Here is a 21,945-nt window from a genome sequence, read left to right as displayed (position 1 = left end):
AGCTTAATCTAACTTTGGGCACTGATTTCAGTACTTATAAAATCCATGAGAATTCTTAGCTTCTGAAGGTCTTGTAATTCAAACATTAATTCATCCCCAAATAGTTATATCTTTTTCCCCTTTTTGTCGTCAGAATCCAGTACAGTTCTCCCTATATTTTATCAATATATATATCCCTATATATATCAATATATATATCAAATCCCTATATATATCAATAAAGAGTTATTGGTGCTGATGATATGGAAAGACAAGCAGATTTGGAAAGTGTTTCAATTTTGAAAATGGCAATAAATTAATGTTAAATATGTAGATCAGATCATTGGATAAATTGCCACTCAAGTGCAACATTTTGAGAAAAAAGAGTTGTATGGACATAGAGAACATGCAGTCACAAACATGGTGGTAAAACAAGGAGAGGCTAAGCTACGTTTGAGTTTCTTGCATTGTATTCATTTAGTCATCTAGTTTCTTTTAAGAATATAACTTTGAAGAAGTGAGCTGGCAAATTTTTCATGAAATTAGAACCTTTTCTTTGGTGTCCAGGAAAAGGAGTTTGGAGTGCAAATGGCCCATGCATTGTATGTATATGACTATGAAAGCAAGATCAGAGACCCCAAATGAGAACCATTTGTTTAGCCCTTCTGAACAGAAGCCAGGACACAGGAACTTTCATGAAATAACTTTGTTTTACTTTTAGAAGGTACTGGGGATTGATCCCAGGACCTCATGTATGGGAAGCAGGCACTCATCCACTGAGCTACATCCATTCCCCAGTGAGACTTGTTTTTGTTTGTTTGTTTGATTTTTAGGAGATACCAGGGGTCATATCCAGGACTTTGTATGTGGGAAGCTAGTGCTCAACCACTTGAGCTACATCCGTTACCCATGAAATAACTTTTTAAATCAAATGTCAATGAATTTTATTCTTTATTACCAGCTCAGTTCTCATTCTAGTTAGCTTCACACTGATGTAGTCAATGTGGTGTTATGCAACTAATTCACCCTGTGAGAAGCTCCATTCATCAGCTTCTATCTTGAGCTAGTTTCTCCTCTTGATTACTCTTGTATAGTGCTAGCAACTTTATAACCAAAAATGCTTAAGTGTGTCTCTTTTACTTTATTCCCACTTTTCAGTCTCTATACCAAACCTTTCTCTTGTACCTAGACACAGCAGTATTCCCCAACTAGCATTTTCTGTCTCTAGTTTAAAATCCATTCTTTGCTTAGCTATCATAGTAATCTATTTTAAAGACAAATCATTGTCTTGCCTTAAAGCCTTCAATGATTCTCCATTTTCTAAAAGTTAAATCTCACCTTCTTTTCTTAGCAATGAGAAGAGAACATTAAGCCACTGCCTAGCCTTCTCTAACATCTCTCCTCATGTTATATACACCATCAAAGATGAACTGTTTCTAGTTTGCCGCCACAAACTTTTAGACCTTAGTTCATTCCTCATCCTTAACTCTTTGTGCACTTACTTCTTGTCCATCCATCCATTGAGACCAACTTTCCTTGTGTCATTATCCAGAAAGATCTATCTACTGCAACTGCAACCTCCCTTTCCAAGTTAGATGAGGTGCTTTACTTCCATAATTTCGAAAAAACCCCAAGTCTATACATACATAAATAAAATCACAGAACTGTCTTTTAATTGGATTTCAGGAACTCTCTCCCAGCTGGACTGCCAAATTCTTGAGGGCAGGAATTTGAGGGATATCTTATTACTGATTTTTAGCTTCCCATATGTGGTAGGCAAAATAATAAACCCCCAAAATGTCCACATCTTAATCCCCAGAACCTGTGAATATGCAACCTTACATGACAAAAGGGACTTGGAATTAAAGTGGAGGATTATTCTGGATTATCTGTGTGTGTCCAATGTAATCATAAGGATCCTTATAAGAGGGAAATTGGAGTGTCTGAGAGAGATTAGAAGAGACTACACCCCTGCCTTTAAAGATGGAAGAAAAAGCCTCAAACTTAGTAATGTCTGCAGCCTCTAGAAAATGGAAAAGGTAGGGGGATGGAGTATTCACTAGACTCTCCAGAAAAAACATCACCTTGCTGACTCTTATGACTGTAGCTTCTTAAAACTCACTTTGGACTTCTGACCTCCAGAACTGGTAAGATTATAAATGTGTGCTATTTAAAGGCACTAAATTCATGGTAAATTGTTTCAGCAGCTATAGAAACCTAATACAACACGTATATGGTATATAGCCAATAAATATTTGATGTGTAAATCAATGAATGATGAAATGGAATATATGATGGGACATATTAGATTTTAGATCATATTCATGAATGAAAGTCAGCCCTCAGACTAGAGGATATATTGTGGGGTGGTAGGAGTGGTGATAAGGGAGAGAAGACTAGTTCTGATAGATAACTGAGTCTCAAATTTTTCAGGTTATATAAATAATGGTAATAATGTAAAAATGGCAAAAACAAATACAGAGAATTGGATGTGACTCAAGTGATTGGGCTTCTATCACCATATAGGAGGTCCAGGGTTAGATTTCTGGCGCCTCCTGCTGAAGGCAAGCTGGCCTGCCAGTGAGCCAACCGGGGTGGAGAGCTAGCCCACGCAGAATGCTAGTGCAGCAAGATGATGCAACAAAAAGAGGCACAGAGGAGAGACAATAAGAGACACAGCAGACCAGGGAGCTGAGGAGGCACAAGAGATTGAGCACCTCTCTCCCACCCTGGAAGGTCCCAGGATTGGTTCCCAGTACTGCCTGAAGAGAAGACAAGCAGACGCAGAACACACAGTGAATGGACATAGAGAGCAGACAGCGAATGCAAAAACAACGGGGGGTGGAGGTGGGCATAGGGGAGGAGAAATAAATACATAAATCTTTGAAAAAAAAGTACTACCCAACTTCCATCTCATTAGAAGATCTTAGAAAGTAATTATTGGTAAAAATTTCCTAGCAAATTAGACATATTAGAAACTATCTTTGTGCTAATGTAAAGTAGAAAAAATAAACACGAGCCCAGATTTCCTGCACTGAACTTGGGTGCCGACTTTCTGGCACCTCCGTAGGCAAGATACTTTGGATTTCAGTCTTCCATCATTTCCAGTGCAGTTGGAACTGAGTTCATCTGTAGTTCATCTCCTAAGGTTGAGCAGGCCAGCTGGCTGCCCGGCCGTCTAACTGCCTTTGTGAGCTCATGGCCTAGATTGTTCATGGGCAAGAAATGGAGCATCTGAGCAATGAGAAGACACAGTTGGCCTCAGAAACAGCATTGAGCCACAGGCCACCCTAGTCCTCACCCCGTCTGCTATTTGACATCGCTCCTAATGGTGCCACTCCCAGTGGCGTCAGCCCTTTGGCAGTTCTGCACAGGGTCTTGGAAAGAGCAGCAATCTTTTCAATTGCTGGTAGTTCAAGCTACACTGGATCCTTGAGCGCTCAGCTAAAATGTCATACAGAACATGTATGCTCAAGTAATGTAATAAACTCATCCTCAGAGATGTTAGTGCTGCCTTAGATTTAGCACCTTGGATCTGAATCTAGTGTCTTTTGTTCTGTAAAGAAAGTATAAAAATAGTTTTTCTTTCACCTGCTAGAGTACAAGAAAAATTAAAAATAGAAAAGTAAGCTGGTAATGTTAGATCTGTTCTTTGTATTCTGTCATGACTTTTAACTAAGGCAAATAATCTTGAATCATTTATAGCACTTTGAGATTTATTTACGTTATAATGTCTGTGGATCTGTAATAGAACTAAACTCTATTGAAAGGGAGAGTAATGATCACCATTTTTCTTTATTTTATTATAGTTACCAGAGCTATCCCTCTCTTTTAAATTTGCTTTTTCAATTAAAAAACATTTATTGAATCCACGCTATGCTTTGAAAATAAAGTATTGCATTTGGGAGAAAAGCAATGCATTATTTTTTCTCTTTGCCAGAAATGTTAATTTACTCTTTGAGCATGCATCTTAAAAAGAAGTACTTTATCCACATGCATAGTACATAATTAAAAATGCATTTGATGAATATGAATGCCAGGGAGCCATGTTTTTTAGTTCTTGGCATTGTACCTCATGGCTGTTTCACGGAAATATTTTCCATGGCTTTTATAATACCATAATAACATTGTGACCTGTGTTTTAGCAGCTCCTCCTTGTTTCCTTCGTATGTGTATTTTTACCCATTTTCCTAAATATTAGGCTTCTAAAGAACTCTACCTGTTCCAACTGTATCTGTTTCCACACTATACAACATTCAAGGGTAATTTCATCAATTCCCTTAACTTTATCTTGCCAAAGTTTTCATCAAATCTGAACACTTTCTTAACTATATCTTCAGCCCAGATCTTTTTCTGAAGTTCCCATACTCAGAACTTCATGTGACAATTTCACAAGTACCCCTGATTTCCTGTAGGTCTGAAAATGAATATGTTATTTGGACTCTATTGCCATCTCTTGAATCTGTTTCTTTCTCATGAATCTCAGTCGCTCCAGAATTATTCTAAACATGATCATGTTTTTTTTTTTCTCTGTAAAATCTTTCAATGATTCTTAATTGTCTAGGAGATAAATTCTTTAGCACTTCCAGCTAGCTTTCATAGAAGTCACAGAACAGAAGAGTATGCATACCAAATTAAAATGCCTGAATCACTTTGTACACTAACTGAAATTAAAATACACAATAAGAAGCAAGGGGGAAAAGATAGACAAGGTGCAAGCAGGCTCAAGAATCATGCTGCCTGAGTCCTGTGATACTGAGTTGATGATGTTGTTATGAGGATCCAAGCTGAGGTGTGAGCAAAGGGGACCTGTGGAGGGAAGGTGTTCTGGGTCAATGACCTGGAAGTCAATAACTTCCTCTTACTGAGAGCAAATTCCCCTGGCCACGGCTTTAGCTGGCCCATAAGCCTACTGGTCAGCCATGGGCATTATGTGCTTTCCTCTGTAGAGTAAATGTGGGGCCAGGATGGGAATCTTTTAAAAAATTTCATATACAATTTTCTTAAAGAAGAATTCCAAGCATTAGAAACCTTACAGTAAAATGTAAGAAAAATTAATTTCTGTTTTCCACAGAGCTTAAAATATTATGCTAGCAAAGATAATTAAATCAGAGTTTCATATGTATGGGGATCCTTTCCTTTAAGATGCTCACTGCAAATTTGCCTCATTTACTTTTATGTCAATCAGGCTTTGGTGATTCCTGCTGCCTTCTTGCATCCTTCCCCATTGCCTTAGAAAATTCTCCCTCTTCTCCTGCTCTCTCATGTTTGAAAAAGGGATTAGCAAGTGTGAAGAGGAATCATTTTTGCCATGCTTCCTTTGCTTCAACTTGAATAAATGAGAAAAGCTACTTCCTGATAACTGAGTATCCTCCATAGGGTCTTTTCTGAGAAGAGCTGTAGCTTTTGAGAGTAGTGTAGGATTCTATAGCTATATACAGATAAAATCTGTTTGAAACAGAATAGTCATAAGCAGCCTGAAGGAACTGAAGAGGAGAGGGGGAGGCATTGTTGTCCTGTGGCCAGAGCCTCCTTCCATTCCACCCCAACTTCCAGTGATGGCTTATAAATGCTAGTGCCCCATGGGAGGTTTGCCTACCACTGGCTTCCTCTTGTCCTGCTGCTAGCCTGTAGCGCCCTGTGTGGACCAGCTTCAGAGGCCTGGGGCTATGTCCCTGAGCTCAGTGAGCTGTGGAAAGAACAATGGTCAGACGCTGGGACGTTTCATATCCTGTCCCTTGATGAGTGCTAAAATCCACCATGTTTTTCATTTTTCATATATTGGTGAGCACAGTTTCATACTTGGCTCTCCTCTCCTAACAGATGAATGAAGCAGTGAATTGTTAAAATGCTTGATTTTTTCTTCACTCCATATTAACGTTTCTTCACTAGCACATCATCAGTATACTGGTAAGATTCTAAGAAAACAACGTGCAGAGTCACAGAATTTTCTAGGATTAGCAGTCATAAGCTTTACTTTTTACAAAACTGTCTTTTGTTTGAAAGTACAATATTGAGACCAGATATTCACCCTGGAAATTTATTACTTAAACATTGTCAAAATAAAGACTCTCTAATGCTCTTAGTAATGGTGATGCAAATGAACTCATGCTCTTTTTATTAGGGGCTTTAGAAAATCTTAAATATGTGCTTAAAATGTCTCCAAAATAAAGAATTAACCTTAGATTTGCTTTTAAGGCATTGAGTTATCATTATTTGGAATTAAATATCAGTACTAAAATATTGGGTTAAGTAATAGCATAAAAGGACCAGTATCTATAAAGGCACAGTGCTGTAGTTCATATGACAGTCCTTACCCATATATTGGGACTTGAACAGCAAAGCTTGGCTGGCGTGTTACCATGTTGCAGAGTTGCTATGGCAATATCAAACCAATGAATGGACCACCTCCCAGAGACAAGGAGGTGAGTAAGTGTGAAATTGATTCAGTTGTATACAGGAATACATTCAAGCCAAGTATGTCAGGAAAAAAATTCTGGTAGGAAACAACATTTTTAATTACATGGATGTGATGAATAGTACACTGAATATTTACTTTGTATATCCTAGAAAAATGGTATTTGAAATTTAAGTGTATTATGCTAATTTTATATTTTTAATGTAAATATACTTTGTATTTTTTCAGGTAACACTGATTTTGTTTCTGTTCATTTAAATTTAGATATTGATAGCAGAATTTTAAAATTGAGATTAACATTTTTAGGTATGTACCATTGAAGTTAAATTGCTTTTATTTGCTTGTTTTAGATGGATATGATTAGACCAATGGATTTTTAGGGAATATAAATGAAATGTGTACTTATTTTTAAACATAACATTTGTAAATTATGCTTTTCACTGAATAGTATAAAATATCATAAGTAGTCCAAATCAGCCAACACATTCAGATTTTAATATTTTTGCATTTAAGGAGCCTGTGGCCATGCTTATTTATAAAAACAATTCATTCACATGGTATATTATCTAATTGTGTTCAAAACCCATTTTTAGCACGCAGTTATTATATAGTGTTGCTCTAGGTACAAAGTTATCTTGAACTTGCTTAGTGCAGTCCTTTATTAGAAATTGTTTGTTTTGAGGAATTTGATAAAATGTTATGTCGATCGTTTCCTTTCTGTTCTACTTATAATGCATATACAGGCTTCATCTACACCATAAGTTGCACTATGGAACAGGGAAAGATCAGTGATGTGTTAATTACTGAATGCCTCTATCTGATATTAAATGCAGTTCTTATTAACAAAATGTATCAGACATAATCAGTTTGAAATTAGAACACATCTAATCTTGAAGGACCGGTACATAGAGGACTATTTTCCCATTAGTTCAACTTGTAGAACAGAAGAGCATGACTTGTTTACATAACAGAAACCAATATTTGCTCTCTTTTATTCTCTTGGCATAGACTTCCAAGGGCAACGTTTGCCAGATCCTGGCAGAACCCTTGCTGACAATGCATTTCTTCTTGGGCAATAAAATGAACCTCACTAAACTAAAGCAATGCTGCCTGAACATTTTCATGAAATTCTAGTTGTTACATGTGAAACCTTGATTTTTTTCTGTGAAAAGACACAAATGTTTTTAACTAAAACTGAGATTGGGCATTGTAAAATGTTTTCCCTTTCGTTTCATGACCAAACTGTGAGTTGTATACTGATATTTATTTGAAAGCACTAACACATGAAATTGGTGCCATAGATCAAAATATAGTTTGTACTGAATCACACATGTATACATCTACATGCAAGTGCTGTTACCTATTCCTAACATGTAAATCCACTTAGACCTTTGAACATCATCCATACTAAGGAGAAAATGCATATTCAAAATTCTAAATAAGATGAGATACTCAAGCAAGTAAATCAGATAAATCCTCTATTACAGTCACTTTTGGAATAGTAGTTTACATATATATATATAATGACTATAGCAAGCCTATTATAAATGGACTCCCAGGAGACAAGGAAAATATTTCTAATAAAACAGCCCTCCACCACTATGTCTGTGGCATTTCTGGATCATGTTTACTGTAGACTCTAATCACTTGGACCTTTTTGTTTTGCTTGCCCATGTAAGCTTTTTCACAGAGGGTATTCCATCTGTCATAAACCATAAAAAAAGATAGAATTTAAAAAAGAGAGATTGTGCACTTGAAACCCATTTCATTATACACACTCACATTTCATTTGATACAGGTTTTAAGGGTGTGTCAAGTTATTAGTGACGAGTTCCATTTCTAGGAAGCTTAACATTCAAACCATCTAGAGTATTTGCATTTAAAATGTCTTTATACAAAATTAGGATACTATTTTGAAGACATACTTATATGGACCAGTGTTAGTCCGTGAATTTTTGTTAATGGTCTATGATAAGTATGGCCATTGATGGTATGTTTTTAAAATATTTAGACTAATGTGGCATTTCTGTGATGCCCAATTGCCTGATTAATGGACTCATTTCATTACAGAGCATATCGACCAACTTGGGTGTTGTAGAACTTACATGCTGAATTACCACTTGTGTGAAGTGTGTGTTAGTCATATGTAGTAGGACCACATATTTTTCTGTAATGAATTGAAAGATAAAAAGTTACTTCACAGAGCTCTCTAAAAAACTGGTGTAAACTAAGGGTTTTTTCCTTTTAGAAGATCAATATCATAATTTTATTGATATAAACTCTAACATATTTGATCTGGGATATTTATATTCAGAAGAGATAATTCTGATTCTGGTGATAATAAGAACAAGAAGAAGAACAAACAATTAACTGCCATTTATTGTGTACTAAATATATTTTGGATACTGTGCTAGGTTCTTCATTTATGTTACGTTATTTAATTTTTTTAAATTGGTAAACGTTCTCTTTTTCCTCCAGGTTTTTTAAATTGTATTTTTAAAAAAGATATTTAATTTTTAAAAACAACCCTGTAAAGGAGGTAAAATTGTGTCCATTTCTGAGACAAGGAAATTAAAATTTAGAGAAGTTTCATAGCTTACTGGAAATAATAGGTGATGGAGCAGGAATTCAAGCATTTTTCCAATTATTATGCTCTTGTTACTATGCTGATGAAAAATAAACGTTTAATAGAGTTGACATTTAAATTGAGATAAACAAGTGGTAAAAAGGAAGGGGAACTTTAAAGTAGGAACAAAAGGTTAAGCAAAAGAATTGGGTGTGGGAGGCCATAAAGTACATTTCAGGACAGTCAGTACAGCGGTTTGACTTGAATAGACTAGTGAATGTGGAGTAATAGAAAATGACATGGAAAAAGGTAGGAATGTGGCCAGTATATGGAGACTTTGAAGTGTCACATATCTAAATGTAATCTAATAGGTAATGAGGAACTGCTGACAGTTTTTGTGCAAAAAGAAAAAACCCACCATAGAAAATATTTAGATTTTAGGAATATTCTATTTTTCTTTTTTGGAGTGAAGTGAAACTGGTGGCAGGGGAAATGGTGAGGAGGATATTGAAATAGTCTAGTCTTGAGAGAATAAAATAATGATGGAAGTAGAAGTGGGAAAGGAAGGACAGGTAAGAGAGGCATCAGAAGAATTAACAAGGCTTGATGATTGGATATGAAGGAGGAGAAAAATATAGATACTGACTTTAGAGCTCGGAGCCTGGACCTCTGGAAAATAGAGTATTCCTTGACTGATAATGGAATTTGATTGTGAGAGTAGCTTTATCAGTTAAAGTGATGATGTGGATTTGTTACCTGTATTGAAATAAACAAATACTGCAAGAGAACTTGGCCACAGAAAGTTGAAAACATGAAGACAAAATCTGGGAGTGGGAAAGGATGTAGAAATATTTTGTGATTACTTGAAAATTACTAAGAGAAGTGCAGAGGAAGGAGGGCCAAATCATCTAGTAATCTATAGGTTTTATGTAATAATTGAAAATAGGTTGATGAATGAAATCATGCTTTTGAAAGTATATCATGGATATTAAATAAAAGCATAAATAGATATAAATAAGACAACTTTTAAAAACATTTTCATGATATATATAGGTCACGTACCATAAAATTCACCCAATTACAGTGGCTGTAAATGGCCTTAATATATTCATGGAGTTGTGCAACAGTGACCACAATCTAAGTTTAGCATAGTGTCATCAGCCCAAAAGAAGCCTCATATCCTTTAGAAGTCACTCCCTCTTGGTCTCACTCCTCCCCTAGCCTAGGCACAACCACTAATCTCCTTTGTCTTTATAGATTTGCCTGTTCCAGACATTTCGTAAAAATGGAATCACACAATATCTTTTTGTGTCTGTCTTCTTTTTATTTGGAACAATGTTTTCAAAGTTCATCCATGTTTTAGCATTTATTGAGTATGTCATTCTTTTTGCATTGTATACATAACCACATATGATTTATCCATTTAGCAATTGATGGTAATTTGGATTGTTTCCATTGATTGGTTATTATGAATAACATTGCTGTGAAAATTCATTTGCAAGTTTTTGTTTGGATGAAGGTTTTCATTTCTCTTGGGTATATACCTAGGAGTTGAATTGCTGGGTCATGTGATAACACTATGCTTAAAATTTTGATGAGCTGTCAAAGTGTCTACACCATATTTTAATCCCACCAGCAATGTATAAGTGTTCTAATTTTTCCACATCCTTTCCTAAACGTTTTATCATCCCTTTTTTATTATAGCTATCTTAGGGGGTGTGAAATGGTATATCTTGTGGTTTTGATTGACATTTCCCTAATGGCTAATGTTGTTCAGCATCTTTTCATGTGTCTATTGATCATTCGTATATACTCTTGGAAGAAATGTGTATTCAGAAGTTTTGCCCATTATTCATTAGGTTATAGTCTTTGGTTTACATAGTCTGGATACCAATCCCTTTTATAAATGCTGCTTTGCAAATATTTTCACCCATTTTTGAGTTGTTTGCAGCACAAATTTAAAAAATTGATATAGTCTACTTTATCTAATATTTTTCTTTTGCCACTTGTGCTTTTGATGCTGTTTCTAAGATACAGCCTAATCCAGGCTCATAAAAATTGACACCTATATTTTCTATAAAGAATTTTATAGTTTTATCTCTTACATTTACAACTCTGATCCATTTTGAGTTAATTTTTGTGTCTAGTGAAAATAAAGGGTCTAACAAAATTCCTTTGCATGTGTACCCAGTTGTCCCAGCATCATTTGTTGAAAAACTATTCTTCTTCCATTGGCAGCCTTGCCAAAATTCAGTTGATCATAAATATAAAGGTTTATTTCTGCACTGTCAATTCTATTCCTGAGATCCATGTCTATTTTTATACTAGTATCACACTTGATTACTGTACGTGTATAGTGTGTTTTGAAGTCTGAAAGTGTGACTGCTCTAACAATTTACTTTTCAAGATTGTTTTGACTAGTCTGAGTTCCCTGAATTTCCATTCAGCTTGCAAATCTGAAAAATAGACAACTGAGATATTGAGAGGGTTCCCATTGAATCTGCAGAGCAATCTGGGAATTAGCGTCCTCAATCCATGAATGTGGAATGTCTTTCCATTTATTTGGATATTCTTTAATTTCTTTTAACAATGCATTGTAGGTTTTGGTGTACAACTTTGTACTTCTCTTAAAAAATTTGTTCCTAAGTATTTTAATCTTTTTTATAACATTGAAAATGCAATTGTTTTCTTAATTTCATTTTCAGTTTGTTCATTGTTAGTGTATAGAAATGCAATTAAGTTTTATATTGATTTTATATCAAGCTTTTTGAAGTCTAACAACTTTCTTTGCAGATTTCCTAGGATTTTTCTCTATACAAGTTCATGTCATTTGCAAATGGAGGTCATGTTACTTCTTTCTTTCCAATCTGGATGACTTTTCTTTCTTTTTCTTGCCTAATTGCATTGGCTAAAATCGCTAAGGCACAATATTGAAAAGAAGTAGTAAGAATAAGCACCCTTATCTTGTTCCTAATCTTTGAGGACTTGATGATTAAGTTCATGTACCAACTTGGCTAGGTTATGGTGTCCTGTTGTTTGATCAACAAGCACTAGATTGATTGTTGCTGTGGGAGTATTTTATAGATTTAAATCACATTGTCAGTTGATTTATGCCTGAATTACATGTACCATCAACATAGAAGGTTGCCTTCAATAATGAGGCTGTATAGGATCTAAATCATGCACTCTCTGATGCTATTTCTCCAATAGCTAGGATTCACAAGTCCAGGAATCAAGGGGTGGAAATGGGAGTGGCACCACTCAATATTAACCCTAAGTGTTTTAGTTTGCTAGTCTGCTCAAAGCAAATACCATGAAATAGGTCAGTTTAAACAATTGGAATTTATTCACTCATGGTTTTGAGGCCATGAGAATTTCCAAATTAAGCTGTTATCAAGGCAATGCTTTCTTCCCAGAGACTGGCTGCTGGTGATTCTTGGCTCCTCTGCCTTGTGGCAAGACACATGGCAACATCTGCTGGTCTCTGCCTTTTCTTCTGAGTTTCACTGATTTCAGCTTCTTGCTTTGGTAACTTTCACTGTCAAAGGCCCTCCCTGATTGAAGTGGGTCACACCTTAATTGAAGTAGCCTCATCAAAGGCCTACTTACAATGATTTCACACCCGCAGGAGTGGATTAACTTTAGAAACATATATTTCTGGGTTATATACAGTTCCAAACCATCACACCTAGTTATCCACTAGAAAAATTTTGCTTGCTGTCCTCATAACCTTATGCTCTGCTGGCTTCAAGGTCTTGGTTCCTAAAGGAAGCTTCCATCAGGAGACACAACAAAGATTCTATTGAACTGGAAGTTAAGACAGCCACCCCATCACTTTGGGCTCCTCATGTCTCTAAATCAACAGGCAAAGAAAGGAATTACTCTCCTCACTGGGATGATTGATTCTAATTATCAAGGGGAAATATGACTGCTACTACACAATGGAAGTAAAAGAGAGTATACAGAATATCCGTTAGTGAGTCTTTTAGTACCACCATGCCTTGTGATTAAAATCATTGGAAAATTGCAACAACCCAATCCATGCAATATTACTAGTGGCCTGGAAACCTCATAGAAGTGTGGGTCTTCACACCAGTCAAAAAACCTGTGGTGCTTGCTGAGAGTAAAGGAGATATGGAATGGGTAGTGGAAGAAGGTAGTTATATTATGAGCTATGATCATGTGACCAGCTACAGAAATGACTGTAATAGTTGTATTTCTTCCTTGTTTTGTTATGAGTATGTTTGCATATATACATAGAGAAAATATCTTTATTTCTTCCCTATTTTATCCCCCGATCCTATAACATAAAGTTTATTAACTTTATGTCCTTGAATTTAAGTTATGGGATATCAAGTTAAAGTGTATATTACTCAAGGACTTGCATCTTCTTCTGGGGAAAGAGTTAGTGCATTTCTGATTATATGCAGGGCAGTTGAATTCTGTTAGGCAAAGATATGCCTGTTATAGTTTTTATTTAGAGATAAGTATGCTGTATGGGTGCCAAGTTGACAAGGGATGGGCTGTGATGGTTAAATTTGTCAACTTGACTAGGTTATGGTGTCCAGTTGTTTGGTCAAGCAAGCACCAATCTTATTGTTACTGTTCAAATGAAGGTCTTAAAGGGAGAACTGATGATTTCTGTAGTCAGAAAGAAGAATTTCTTCTTGTGCTTCAGCTAGCCAACTTCTCTTGGGAAATTATAATGTCTTTGCCTGTTTTTGGTATATTGGCCTTATAGAATGAGTTAGGAAGCCTTCCTTCCTCTTTAGGCAGAGTTTGTGAGAGTTTGGTAATAATTCTTTAAATGTTTGGTATAATTCACTAATGAAACCATTTGTGCCTGGAAATTTACCATTTAAGAATGGTGTTTCTTGCCTGGTTTGCCTAGTCTGGGCACAAAATCCTGAAATAGTGGATTGTACCAAATCCACATAGATATCTGAGATAATGCAGGAAGGGTTTCTTTAACTCTAGATTTTATGAAAATTAAGAAAAAAATGATTACAAATGACCAAATCTGCTTAGTTGTGGCTAGGAGACTTGCATCTTTATGGGTCTGAACTTCTATTATCTTGCTTTTCAGCTTATGCTTTTCAGTGACTCTGTATTGAGATTAGTTCTTTCCTGTACGTCGGCCATTATTTTAAATTAAATATCTCTTGGGTATATTAAGCATTTGCTAAATTATTTTTAAGGGCCAAGTATTTATCAAAAGCATTCTAAGGAGATTTTAAAATTACACTCAATATTTTTGGTTGCTGTTATAAGTGAGTTTGAGTAAATCTAGACTCTGACACATACACTCTCTCTCCATATATATATTAGGTTTTAATACAACCAAGGCCAAATAAACAAAAAAGATAAAATGGCAAATAATTTGTGTTACATTTTCCATTGTTTTTTTCTTCAGGGCCTAAGAAAATACTTCTTTGGTGACTGAATCTCTGAATTGTGGAAGTCTAGAAATTTGGTTCACTGACTAAGGATAAGAGGGGAAAGTGAAGATGAAAGGACGAGCATCACAAGATGACTCAGAACTGAGAATTAGCCCTGGGGACCAAGAAAAAGAAAATTGGGCAAGGTTTTTAAACTGAGAGTAGAAAACTTAAGGAAAAAAAGGTTGACACAGCTGGAAAGAACTGTGTTTATATCATGATAATTAAACTGATTTTAGAAATTTCAAAAGAACACAAAACAAATCATGAGTTTTGAGGGAGGAATTATAATTTATTGTTTTCATTAGTTGTATACTGAGAGTGAAAGATATTTAAAAAATATCAAGTGTGTAGTTGCTGGAAGCATAAACGCGGTGTGCACCATTATAGATCCATTGTCTTATTTTTGTATGTGCTCTTGTATGTGCATGTTTGTGTGTGTGCTTGTGTTGATACTTCAAAACTATGTAAAGCACCTAGTGATTTAAAAAAATTTTTATTTATCCCCCCCCCTTGCTGCTTGCTTGCAAGAATGTCCATTTGCTGAGCGTTCTTCTGTGTCTGCTTGTCTCCTTTGGTTGCATCATCTTGCTGCACCGTCAGCTCTCTGTGGGTGCAGGGCCGGCTTGCCTTCACAGGGAGGCTCTGGGAAGTGAATCCAGGGCTCCCCATATGGTAGACGGGAATCCAGTCAATTGAGGCACCTGAACCTAGTGGTTTTTATACTTTTAAAAACAAAGTTGGCTAATTTCTAATTCCTATACCTGTTCTTCAAGAAATGGAGTTTGGCAGAGAAAATTTTCAGTAGTTAAAGCATCACTGACACAATTTCTAAGTCATTTTCTTAATGCTGACCTTGAACTTAATCAACATTGAAGTTTTTCTAAGGCCTCCCCATAGTATACTCTCTCAAGCTTTAGAGTATAATCTATTTCATTGGAAAATACTTAAAATAAAAACAGTGCTTCATTACCTGGAGAAAAATATAATTTTTAATTCCCAAGTAATATAATAAGTAAAGCATAGAAACTTAGAGTGTATAGGACTGGAAAGGCCCTCTGCTCTAACCTTTCCACTAATACATGAACCTCAATAATAATATTGCTCCAAGGTGGTCACCTGGCCCTACTGGAACACATCTCATTTGGTAGATGATCCTCTAATAAAATACTGTTCTATATTTTTATAAATTCCTCTTCTATTGCCCTAAACATGTCTTCTATAACAATCATCCGTTTGCCTTTGTTCCCATACTAAGCTTCTTAAAAGTGCTTCCCAGCTAGTAAGTGGAAGAAGCAGATTATAGCTCATGGTCTTAATTTTCATGCCATGATACCTCTCTTGAAGACCAGATCCTTGTCTCTAGGTCTCCCCTATCAATATTAATAAAATTAAATTCCTTTATCATTCCTCTTATGAAATAATTTCTGAAACTGTTGTTCTTTGGATTATATTCCTCAAGATTAAGATTTTATGACCTCTACTTCAGCTGTGTGCTTTAAAAATCAGAAGTGAAGTTACATTTGAAAAAAAATAATGAAATGAGGATGGAATGAACCAGAAGGAGATTAATAGTGGTTTTACTAATGATCTTGTGCTAGAGCAACAAACACCTTCAAAATCTCATGTCTGACCATAGCAAACCTTTATTGCTTGATTAATTTTCAAGAAGGCCATGGGCATCCACTATAGGTTAACTGGGCTTTGTTCAGTCCCATGAATCTTTCATTCTGGGATTCAGGCTGAAAGATCAGCCTTTATCTGGGACTGGCTCTTTTGGCCTGAGGCAGAGCTTAAGCCCAGAGGCAGAAACTTGCAATGCCTCCCAAGGTTTATGGCTGTCATTGGCATACTGTTACCTTCACCCACATTCCCCTGGACAAAGCAAGTCATATGACCAAGCCCAAAGTGCTTCCACCAAAAGGGAGGCACTGCAGAGGTCCATGGGAAAGGATGTAGAGACATAAACCTATTACAGGGAAGGAACAATAGTTGGGGACTTTTTTCAGTATCCTACAGTGTTTATTTTGGAGTGGTTTAAGGCTAATTTTTTTCTCATCTTTTTAGTTTATTATTTTTTTTTTGCAAAAAGTCTGAGTTACTGTAATAGTTCAAAAGAGAAATTTTTAAAGGAAATTATAATCCTCAAAAATTATGGCATATTTTATAGTATTCTTAAACTCAGAGACACATTCATATATATATTTTAATTTTTCAAAGTATATCCACTGATACATAAACATACATAAGCAATAAGTGTATAGCAATAGTTGTGAGGTTACAAAACAAATATTCATAACATCATACAGTACTCTAGTGCTCTCATACCTCACCCTACCACTGGTACCTTGCATCGTTGTGAAATATTTTTCACAAATGGTTAAAAAGCATCCTCAAAATATTACCACTAACCAAAGTATCTTACATTTGTCATATTTTCTCCCAACCCACCCTATTATTATTATTTTATATCATGTATACATGAACATACATAAACAATAAGTGTATAGCAAAAGTTGTGAACTTACTAAGTAGACATGCATACCATTATACAGAGGTCCTATACATCAATCCACCACCAACACTTTGCATTGTTGTGAGATATTTGTTACAAATTATGAAAGAATTTTGTCAAAATCTTATTACTAACTGTAGTCCTTATCTTAGATTTGGTGTAGTTTTGCCTAATGCACCCTATTATTATTTTTAAAATATATTTTTTATGACAGAAGTTGTAAACTTATAAAACAATCATGCACATGTGCAGAATTCCCATACAACACCTCTCTGTCAACACACCACACCGTGGTGGCACATTTTTTACAGATAATGAGATAATATCATCAGATTATTACCAGGTCCATAGGGTACATTTGACAAACTATTTCTCCCTCATTACCGATACAGTACATCTTTGGCATAGATGCATGAATATTACATTATTACTGTTAACCACAGTCCATAGGGTACTCCAGTTGTATTTTCCCCCTGCTTCTCCACATTCCCAGCACCCTGCAATAGTGATGTACATCTGCTCTACTCACAAAGGGCACTCTTGAATCTGTACAATCAACCACAATTCTCATCCACCTCTAGGTTTATTGTGTTATTTAGTTCCTAGACTACTCTCTAGCTTTCTGTCAGTTGACATTTACATCCCTAGAGTACCCTTTTTAGCCACATTCCCATTTATAAACAGCTATTGCTCACTACTATGTGTTACCATCAACTCTATGCATTTCCACACTTTTACAGTAAAGTTAATTAAAACTTCTACATACATTAAAAATCAGTAGTCCATCTCAGTCCTCCTCTTATCTCCTTTAAGAATCCACCACTTACCACCAGGTCTTAAAGATATTTTCCTACATTTTCTTCTAGAAGCTTTATGGTTCTTGATTTTATATTTAGGTTTTTGATCCATTTTGAGTTAATTTTTGTATAAGGTATGAGATAGGGGTCCTCTTTCCTTCTTTTGGCTATGGATATCCAGTTCTCTCAGCACCATTTATTGAATAGACTGTTCTACCCAAGCTGGGTAGGCTTGACAGGCTAGTCAAGAATAACTTGACATAGATGTGAGGGTCTGTTTCTGAACCATCAGTACAGTTCCATTGGTCTATGTGTCAGTCTTTATGCCAGTACCATGCTCTTTGTACCACTGTAGCTAGATAATATGATTTAAAATCCAGAAATGAGAGTCTTCCCACTTTGCTTTTCCTTTTGAAGATGTTTTTGGCTATTCAAGACCCTTTACTTTGCCAAATACATTTGATAATTATGTTTTCCATTTATTTTTAAAATGCTGGTGGAATTTTTATTGGGATTGTGTTGAATCTGTATATCAATTGAGTAGAATTGACATCTTAATAATATTTAGTCTAACAATCAATGAGAATGGAATGTTCTTCCAGTTACTTAGGTCTTTTTTGATTTCTTTTAACATTGAGTTGTAGTTTTATGAATACAAGTGCTTTATATTGTTGGTTAAGTTTATTCCTAAATATTTGGATTTTATCTGTCATATTTTATATTCACCTCTCTTTTCACACTTTTAGTTACTTTTACTGATATAATGTTCATTTCTAGATTCTCTTCCAAGTCTCTCTCTCCTGTCTTTTCTTTTCAGCTGTAGCACACCCTTTAGTATTTCCTGCAAAGCCAGTCTCTTGGTTACAAACTTTCTCAGTTTCTGTTAATCTGAATATTCTAAACTAACCCTCATTTTTGAAAGATAATCTTGCTGGGTGTAAAATTCTTGGCTGGAAGTTTTTCTCTTTCATTATCTTAAATATATCATACTAGTGTCTTCTTGCCTCTATGGTTTCTGCTAAGAAATTGGCACTTAATCTTATTGGATATCCCTTATATGTTATGCATTGCTTTTCTCTTGCTGATCTCAGAATTCTCTCTGTCTTTGGCATTTGACATTCTGATGAGTATTTGTCTCAGAGTTGGTCTATTTGGATTTATTTGGAAGGGAGTATGTTGTGCTTCTTGGACATGAATATCTATGTCCTTCAATAGGGTTGGGAAATTTTCTACCATTATTTCTTCAAATATTTCTTCTGTCCTTTTTCTCTTCTCTTCCCCTCTGGGACACCCATGACACATATGTTTGCATGTCTCCTGCTGTCTTTTAGTTCCTTGAAACCTTGTTCAATTTTTCACATTCTTTCCTTCATATGTTCTTTGGTGTGTTTGCTTTCAGAGGTCATTTCTTCCAGCTCACCAATCATTTCTTTTGCCTTCTCAAATTTACTATTATATGATTTCAATGTATTTTTTTTTTTGAGTTTTGCAGTTTCTTAGTGGTCTTTATTTATTTTTTTAAATGTTACATTAAAAAAAATATGAGGTCCCCATATAGCCCCCACCCTCCTCACCCCATTCCTCCCATATCAACAACTTCTTTCATCATCATGGGACATTTATTGCATTTGGTGAATACATTTTCGAGCACTGCTGTGCCACATGGATAATGGTTTACATTATAGTTTACACTTTCACCCAGTCAACCCAGTGGGCCACCGCAGGGTATACAATGTCCAGCAACTGGCTCTGCAGTACAGCCCAGGACAACTCCAAGTCCTGAAATTGCCCCCACATCATATCCCTTCTACCCTCCCTACCCTCAGCAGCTACCGTGGCCACTTTCTTCATATCAATGCTACATTTTCTTCCATTACTAGTCACAATAGTTCCAGAATAGAATATCAGTAAGTCCACTCTAATTCATACTCTATTCCTCCATCCTGTGGACCCTGGGATCGTTATGTCCACTCCACCTCTATATCAAGGAGGGGCTTAGATTCCACATGGATGATGTATGCAATTCTCCTGCTTGCAGTTGTAGGCACTCTTAGCTCCCTGGTGTGGTGGTTCACCTTCTTCACCTCCCTGTTAGCTGGCTGGGGTAAGTCAAATAAACCAGAGGGTAGGAGTTGCAAGTCTGTTGATGCTCATGGCCTGGCTATCACATGGACAGTCCATAGGTATTGAATAGATGGAATCAGTGTAACTCTGGGGCAATGGAAGTGTTCCACAAGATCATGCAATGAGGATATAGGACATGTTAAATTACATAAAAAATGTATAAAAGCCTATAGGCTAAAGTGTAAACCGTAATGTAAAACATAAGATAATTAGAAAATTGTTTAGTCTAAAATATAAACCATAATGTAAACCCAAGTGTAACTATGTTTGAATGCTATTACGTCAATATCTGTACATCAGTTGCAGCAAATATAATATCAACATGTAAAAAGATCATTTCTGGGGAAGGGACAAATTGTTTGATGTTGGATATGTGGGAGTACCGTATATTGTATATATGAATTACTGTGATCTAAAACTTTTGTGAAGACACACTTAATAATTAAGAAAAAAAGAAAAAGAAAGGCTATAGACACTGAGGCAGAAATGGAAGAAATTGCCTTGCCACTGTACATACACAGCAACACTTATAGCAGTGATACAAGGCAAAACATCAAAAACAAAGCTTTTTAATTTTTTAATTTTTTGATACCTCAGTTTATTTTTTAATTTTTCTAAATTAGTATGTATTCTATATCTAACCTTTAAACCCATCACTATATTCCATTTTACTATTAATAGAACCTGGCAACGTATTAGGCTTCAATTTCGAAGAAGTTTTGGACCACAGAGAGGTTCAACTATGGCATGGGAGGAGTACAACCTGGCAATGTATTAGGCTTCAATTTCGAAGAAGTTTTGGACCACAGAGAGGTTCAACTATGGCATGGGAGGAGTACTGGTGTGGGGAGTTATTGAAAGGGGGCACATGGTTGGGAGGGAGTTCTCCAGGGCATGTATACAGGGTACATAAGAGTGCTTGGATATTTTCATAGTGGTCACAGTTAAAAACAACCACTGAGGGAGTGCTGAGTTCCTAGCCAAAGGGGATTCTATCACATTCCCCAATGGAACAGCAACAATCCCCCAAGTGCAATGGCTAAGACCAATAAAGAAGAATGGTCCAACAATGAACCCTTGATACTAATGACTATGCTTGTGAGCCTGTGCACCTGAAATTAGAACTAGGCCTAGAGCTGTGGGTGCCTAAGAGTTACCTCCTGGAAGCCTCCATGTTACTCAAATGTGGTCACTCTCTAAGCCAAACACAGCATGTAAAATGTGTTACCTTCCTCCCAGCATGGGACATGACTCATGGGGATGAGCCTCCCTGAGGGTGCTGAGGGATTACCACCAAGTACCAGCTGATGATGTAACTAGAAAACGACCTTGAATAAAGGGTCAACTTAGACCAGCAGAATATCTCAGCCTACATGTAGTAGCAGGTGTTAAAAATGCTTTTTGACCTTGAATAAAAGGGGAAAATGTAAAGGACAAATGAGTTTATATGGCTGTGAGTCTCCAAAAAAGAGTCGGGAGGTCATCAGAGGGGTCGCCCTTACACTTGCCTCAGCAGAGTCCCAAAGACAGCCAAAGTAGACACAAGCCCAGGTACTGGTATTTCTGAGGGCTACAGAGACCCACAGGTTCTATGGTCATGGCAAATGGAGTTCAGTGCCATGTCAGTTGGCTCTACTTTGGAGTTTGTGTTCCTGAGTGTGATTGAGTTGGACTGAGATGTGATCTTTGTTCACAAGCCTCTCCTGTTACTTTAACCGGACCTATGGCTGGCACTGGGAGTTGATCTATACTCAGGGGATCCGAATCTCAGTATATTTTTCATTTCATTTATTGTGCCTTTCATTCCCATAAGATCTGCTATTTTTCTACGTATACTTTCACATTCTTCTTTGTGCTTATCCTGTGTTGTCTTAATATCCTTAATCTCTTTAGGCATCTCATTGAATTTGTTAAGGAGATTTATTTGAATATCTATGATTATTTGTCTCAACTCCTTTATGTCATCTGGAGACTTATCTTGTAACTTTAATTGGGCCATATCTTCCTGTTTCTTAGTGTGGCTTGTAAATTTTGTTGGTGTCTTGGCATCCTGCTTAGTAGATGTATTTATTCTGGGTGCAATTTTCTCTCTTTAGTTTAGGGCTCCC

General features: G+C 36.1%; 1 protein-coding gene and 1 long non-coding RNA gene across 5 annotated transcripts in view; one reads left to right on the top strand and one right to left on the bottom strand.

Annotated features, from left to right (window-relative positions):
- MYO16 (myosin XVI) overlaps positions 1–21,945 on the top strand; it is a 732,830-nt gene that overhangs the window by 35,584 nt on the left and 675,301 nt on the right. The window lies entirely within an intron of this gene.
- Positions 1–21,945, bottom strand: part of LOC131273412 (uncharacterized) — a 45,531-nt gene that overhangs the window by 22,760 nt on the left and 826 nt on the right. The window lies entirely within an intron of this gene.

Source organism: Dasypus novemcinctus, chromosome 15 (assembly GCF_030445035.2).
Source record: "Dasypus novemcinctus isolate mDasNov1 chromosome 15, mDasNov1.1.hap2, whole genome shotgun sequence".
Taxonomy (NCBI): domain Eukaryota; kingdom Metazoa; phylum Chordata; class Mammalia; order Cingulata; family Dasypodidae; genus Dasypus; species Dasypus novemcinctus.
The sequence above is the reverse complement of the archived record's forward strand: the minus strand, read 5'-3'. Positions and strand labels throughout refer to the sequence as shown.